Source organism: Kogia breviceps, chromosome 11 (genome assembly GCF_026419965.1).
Source record: "Kogia breviceps isolate mKogBre1 chromosome 11, mKogBre1 haplotype 1, whole genome shotgun sequence".
Lineage (NCBI taxonomy): Eukaryota > Metazoa > Chordata > Mammalia > Artiodactyla > Physeteridae > Kogia > Kogia breviceps.
The window spans coordinates 101,490,675-101,496,674 of NC_081320.1; the positions used below are offsets into that span (position 1 = coordinate 101,490,675).

Here is a 6,000-nt window from a genome sequence, read left to right on the forward strand (position 1 = left end):
CCCTGGTGGCGCAGTGGTTGAGAATCTGCCTGCTAATGCAGGGGACATGGGTTCGAGCCCTGGTCTGGGAAGATCCCACATGCCGCGGAGCAACTAGGCCCGTGAGCCACAACTACTGAGCCTGCGCGTCTGGAGCCTGTGCTCCGCAACAAGAGAGGCCGCGATGGTGAGAGGCCCGCGCACCGCCATGAAGACTGGCCCCTGCTTGCCGCAACTGGAGAAACCCCTCGCGCAGAAACGAAGACCCAACACAGCCAAAAATAAATAAATAAATAAATTAATTAAAAATACCTATTGATCTATAATAAAAAATATCTATTAAAAATAAAAAATACAACAAACAAGTGAATATAACAAAAAAAGAAGCAGACTCAAACTAGTGGTTACCAGCAGGGAGCGGGAGAGAGGCGATACAGAGGTGGGGGGGCGAGAGGTACAAACCACTGTGGCTATGAGACAGGCGACAAGAATGTGTTGCACAACACGAGGAATACAGCCAATATTTTGTAATAACTGTAAGTGGGCTGTAACCTTTAAAAATTGTATACAAAAGAGAAAAGACAAAGAAAAAAAACTATACGCAGCTGGTCTTTAGATAAGATTACTTTTTCCTCTGTCAACACTTTCATCACAGTATTCCAAACTAGCTCTCTTTCCCTTTTATAGCCTGGACCACCCTGAGATCCAGAAGCAAGATTACTTTAAAGTCGGCTCAAAGTTAAACATTTTGGAGAAGTTTCTTGACCAGCATAGTCAGTTACGAATTCCTCATTTACCACATATTCACTTAATAATTATTAGCTATAAATAAGTCAAAAATACAATGCAAAGGAATGAAAGCCCCTTTATTTGTAATGTTTCACATCTCCAGTGGGAGGCTGCCTCAGGCACATCAGAGTGGATGCCCCCCGACGCGTAAGGCTTTTCCCTGGTCCCCCCCAGGCAGGACACGAAGACCACGCATGAAGACCACGGAACGGCAATGACTTTGTTTAACCTTTGCCAACAGCCAGACGAGACAGGCATCAGCTGCCCTAAAACACAGATGAGGACACTGAGAACCCGAGAAGTGATGGGACTCATCTGACCGGGAATGGGAGCAGGCCCCCCGACTAAGCCCCTGAGGACTGAAGTACCCCTGCGCCCAGCACAGTGCCTGGGACCTGGGAGATGCCAGGAACTACTGTGGTTAACTGGGCGCTTCTCGGAATAAAAACAGTGCAGATGACCATGCCAGGTGCCCCGTCACTACATTAGCGGACACTTGTGAAAAACCGTATGATAAAAGAAAAGGTCCGATACAATTACAGGAGAAAGTGAAGAATATCAAAACTGGCAAAATCACATAGATACTTTCTTTATGTGCAGGGAAAAGTGGAGAAAAGTCTACTCTTAAAGTAAGCAGAAATCACTGCCAGGTTAATTTGTGTGTATTTCAAGATACAGAGAAAGACAGACTAAAATGGGGGGACCTGGGAAAGACTGCACACAGATGACCTTGAACTACTTCTCATAAGGCAATGCAATAAGAGAAGACTCATCACTACCAAGACCCATTCATTATGTGGACTGGATCATTACAGCAAGAAACAACTGCTTAAGCAATGATTAAAGAAACCCAGATTAAAACTATGATTTTAAAAACTTTGACCTGTGAAACAGGCAAAGAGTTTTAGAAGTGACAGTTCTGGGGAATTTTAGGGAAACACTGTTATGGATAAGGGGAATGCCACCTTTCTGAAGAACGGCTTTGGCAGGAATAAAACTCCGACAAGCAATTCTGCGCTTACCAACTCACCCAAACTTCTTGTTTTCAAAGAAATCATCTTCTGAAAGGAGGAAAGCTAAGAGGAACGCTCTTGCAAGTCAAGGCTTAAGTCTGTAACTTTGTTTTGATTCTCTCCAGTCACCCTGTTTCTAATCCAACCTAATTTAGAAAATCAATGTCACCTGTTTCCTAGTGACACTGTTTACACAGAGGTTACCCAGCCCAGAGTAAAAATTCAATTGTTTACCTTAATTTCGGAATGGAAACTACACATTTACTAGAAACACCGGCAAAGGACTGGGCTGAGGCGCCCTGCAAGTCAGGGATCATTGCTCGCCGAGCACCACTGTGTCTCAGACACCAGCTACATTAAGGCTACGTTACTGGCTCTCAGGGAGATGACAGAGAGGAAACTAAGTAACTGTGAGACACACGCCTTACCGGCCCCAGGAAAGAGGGCTGTCTATGGAACGGGACAGCGGTAAAGCCCCGTCTTGGCTTTCTGACTCCTTCCACCAGAATCCCTTATCAGGTTCTTGCTCCTTTCCCTGACTCTTCTGAAGGCCCCTTTTCTATAAACAACTTTTATTAAACTGGAGTGGATACAATGTTTATAACACCTACTTCCCCTCCTTTTCTGGGCTAATATTCTGAGATTTGTCACACCCTTGTTTTTCCTTAATTTTCCACGTTTGTTGCCTCAGACATGTTAGATTTCTCGGTTGTTGCCTTAGTTTCCCCTCCCCACTTTTAACCTGAGAACCGACCCTGTAAGTGGCATTAAGCTGTGATTCATCTTTGCTGACGATGCTCTATTGTGTGACGTTCCACACCCTGATATCTATTCTTCTGTTGATGGATATTTGAGGTGTTAGGTTTGTGAATCTACAGACAGTGCTGGTATGAATATTCTTGTACATGTCTCCTGCTGTACGTGTGAAAACTCCTTCATGACATTATTAAAAGTTAAGCGTGTGCGGTGGGTCATTCATAGAGAATACACCTCTTTATCAGATAACGCCAAATTGCTTTACTAAGTGGTTGTACCAATTTACACACTTAGTAGCAGTGTGTAAGTAGTCTTCTTGTTCAACACATTCACCTACACCTGATATTTTCAGACTTCATAATATCAAGATGATATTAAAAATTCCTACAAATCAACAGGATTACAGATGATCCAACAGAAAAATATTTTGAACAAAGATTTGAACAAGGTGAAAGGGATACACATTTCACAAGCATGTGTCCTGTGACAACAGCCACACAACTTGATTTTTCTAGAATGATTCTACTTTATACATACCCATGGTTGCAGTAAAATTAAGCACCTCTTTTCACTCTCAAGAGTCCTGGCTGAGACAAAAATGGTCCCACTACTTATGTATCACGGAGGAACTCCTGCACATGGGCACCATAAGCTATGACCGTGAATGTCACAAACAGAAAATACAAACCAAATACCGCCCCCTTTTCAAAGCCCCCAAAATAAAAAATCTGGAAACCACCACTGCCCATAGGCACCATAATAAATAAACAGCAGTATATTAAAAAATGGAATACTAAACAGCAGTGAAAACGAATGAGCCATCCTATAGTGAATGCAACAATGTTTGAATCCCACAAATCTAATTCTGCACCCAGAACCGGTAGAAAAATAAACAGTATGATTTTTCTATATGAAGTTCAAAACATGAAAATTAAACAATATACTATTTTAGGAACACAAACACAAAAATAAGCTGATAATAATGCCCAATTCGGTTGGGGAGGAGCTTGGAAGTGACAGCAAGGGGAGGTTTGATGGGGGAGGGACACATGAGAGTCTGAGCTGATGGCAGCACTAGAGGCAGAAGACGCCGTCGGGTCTGCACTTGAACTTTGTGTTTTCCATGTATGTTACATGCAGTCTTTACATTTCATAATCTAAAAATGGAAAAGCATATGAATCTGTTCTTGATTTGCATGTGATATAAATCTTTGCTTCTCTTACTACTGATTTAATAAATTTTATGAAATCATAGACATGGTTTTAAGCCTATGTCAGCACCAAAATGCTAGCAAAGAAATTGGACTTTCTCTTTGTCCAGTTGAGTTCTTTGCCCAATGACCTTAATTAATGCCTTAAAATATTTTTAAAGTACTAACTTTAAGTGATGTAAATTCACTAAGAACAATGAAAACTACTGCTGTTCAGGCTCCCTTTCTGGACATTAGACTCTGCAATTACAAATCTTTTACCAGGTTGCAATAACGTAAACCGTATTTCCATGAAAGAACTATGCCACGAGGTAGGAATCTAATTAGCACATATTTATAAAAGCCCCACGTAAAGAACACCCACCACAGATCAAGCATTTTACATGAGTTATCATATTTAATCCTTAGGATCAACTCACAAAGTATTAGCTCCATCATACAGCAGAGAAAGTCAAGTGATTTGCCCAAAGCCACAGTACCAATACTTGCCGCTGACAGGATTCCAACACAGTTTTTCTGCCTCTGCTCTCCTTGTAAGGCTCCTAGAGAGGTCGTGACTGAGAGCCGCAGGCTGAGGCACAAAGAGCTGCGAGTAACTGCTTGAGTCTTAGCTTCACTACTAAATAAGGTGACCTCTGAAAATGATTTAATCCCTTAGCCTCGGCTTCCTCATCTGTAAACTGGGATAATGAACATTAAGTAGCAACGGATGCACAGGAACTTTTTAAACTGTGATGAGCTGCACATAAACATAGTAATTATAAGTTTAATGACGAAGCAGAGTGGTAACACAGTCTTGGAACGGTGAAGATCCTGTTGGAAATCACAGGATGTGCGGGCTGGTAAGTATTATCCTATTTGCGGTCCTCAATCCCCTTCTCCCAGCCCATCACACAGGGGCCCTAACTAGCTGTATGCCATCCAGCAAAACCTTCTGAATTGACGAAAAGAAACAAGAAGTATTTAAATACAGTGTTTCCCAGTAGCTATAAAGAGATATGGCAGGTCCAAGGAAATGTTTCATTGGGGTCAAACTCTTTTGTGGATGAGGGTGAGGAAAACAGGTATATTTTAGAGCACATCTTTGAGCCGTATGCTCTTTTACAATAAAAGTGTTTTCAGATCTTCCCAGTATATGCACTCTTATCAGTCAGCTCTGTCCTGGAAGGAATCAGCCAACATTTACAAGACTTACATGCTTTTACACAAACCACCGCATTTTGTCCTCACAATACTGAATCTGGTCTGGAGAGTCACTGTGAACGTCCACCTGCCGAAGAGTAAACCAGGACTAAGAAGTCACTGAGGGCCACAGCTGGGACCTGGGCCGCAGACCCCTCCTCAGCTTTCGGTGCCAAGCGTTGGGGGCTGCTCCGGGGGTGTGCAGCCAACGGCCGCCCCCGGAAGGGAAGGCCCGCGCTGCGGACCCGGCAGGACCAGCCTGGGCTTGGCGGGAGGAGGAACAGAGACGAGACCCCGGGGAGGAGACACCCTTGGAGAGGAGAGATCCGGTGAGAAGAACCCCCGGGAGGAGACCCTCGGGGAGAACACCCCAGGGAGGAGACCCGGAGAGAAGACCCCCGGTCGACAGTGTCTGCGGGCCGGCGGGGCTGCGGTTAGGGACAGCACGACCCCCTCCCTACAGCCCGGGCCCTGTCCTCACCTGCCACCGGCCCCCTGGGGTTGGAGCAAGAGTCACCTACAACCGTAACCCAGTGTGCAAGGAGAAGGCAGAGGAAGCCGGGAAAGTGGGACTGGAATCGGCGCCTCCTGCGGCTTCCGCGCCTGCGCGCGCCTGCTCCCGCGCATGCCCAGTGCAGGCGCCGAGCGCCCGGGACGTTTCCGGTTCATGCTGCGGCGGGCTGGGCGTGGGCCCCAAGGTGGAAATCCGGGGCGGGGAATGCGCGGGGGGAGTCCAGCCCTTCCCTGGGACTGGGGAGCGAAGTCGTTGTGACCCTCAGAGGCGACAGACAAACCTGTGGCAGAGGGGCAGCTGGAAGGGAGATGGTTAAGCTCTTTTTTCTCCTGGCCAAGGCACCCTAGAAACATTTATTTTCAGGGATTTGTCTTTGTGCCTATCTGTATTTTCAGCTTTTCCTGCCATGCATCTGTACTACTGTGTAACCACATTAACGGTAAAAATGGTAATAATAATAATAATAATACGAATAATAGCTGGGTGGATTTAATCCAGCAGTATGAAGATCCTGCATTCCTTAGTGCCACAACTTAATCTTAGGCAAACGGTGCGG

At 45.1% G+C, this 6,000-nt stretch overlaps 1 protein-coding gene across 2 annotated transcripts in view; it reads right to left on the reverse strand.

Moving 5' to 3' along the window:
• The window catches only part of TRAPPC12 (trafficking protein particle complex subunit 12), a 66,197-nt gene extending 60,627 nt beyond the window's left edge, over positions 1-5,570 (reverse strand). The window contains exons 1-2 of one of the 2 annotated variants that reach the window (XM_067008225.1): positions 5,412-5,528; positions 4,944-5,018 (exon numbers count right to left, since the gene is read on the reverse strand). The gene's annotated coding sequence lies outside the window, so the exon portion shown is untranslated. Of the gene's footprint in view, positions 1-4,943; positions 5,019-5,411 lie in introns of both variants that reach the window. The other variant, XM_059078263.2, reaches the window with a different exon arrangement.
• Between the last annotated feature and the right edge of the window lie 430 nt (positions 5,571-6,000).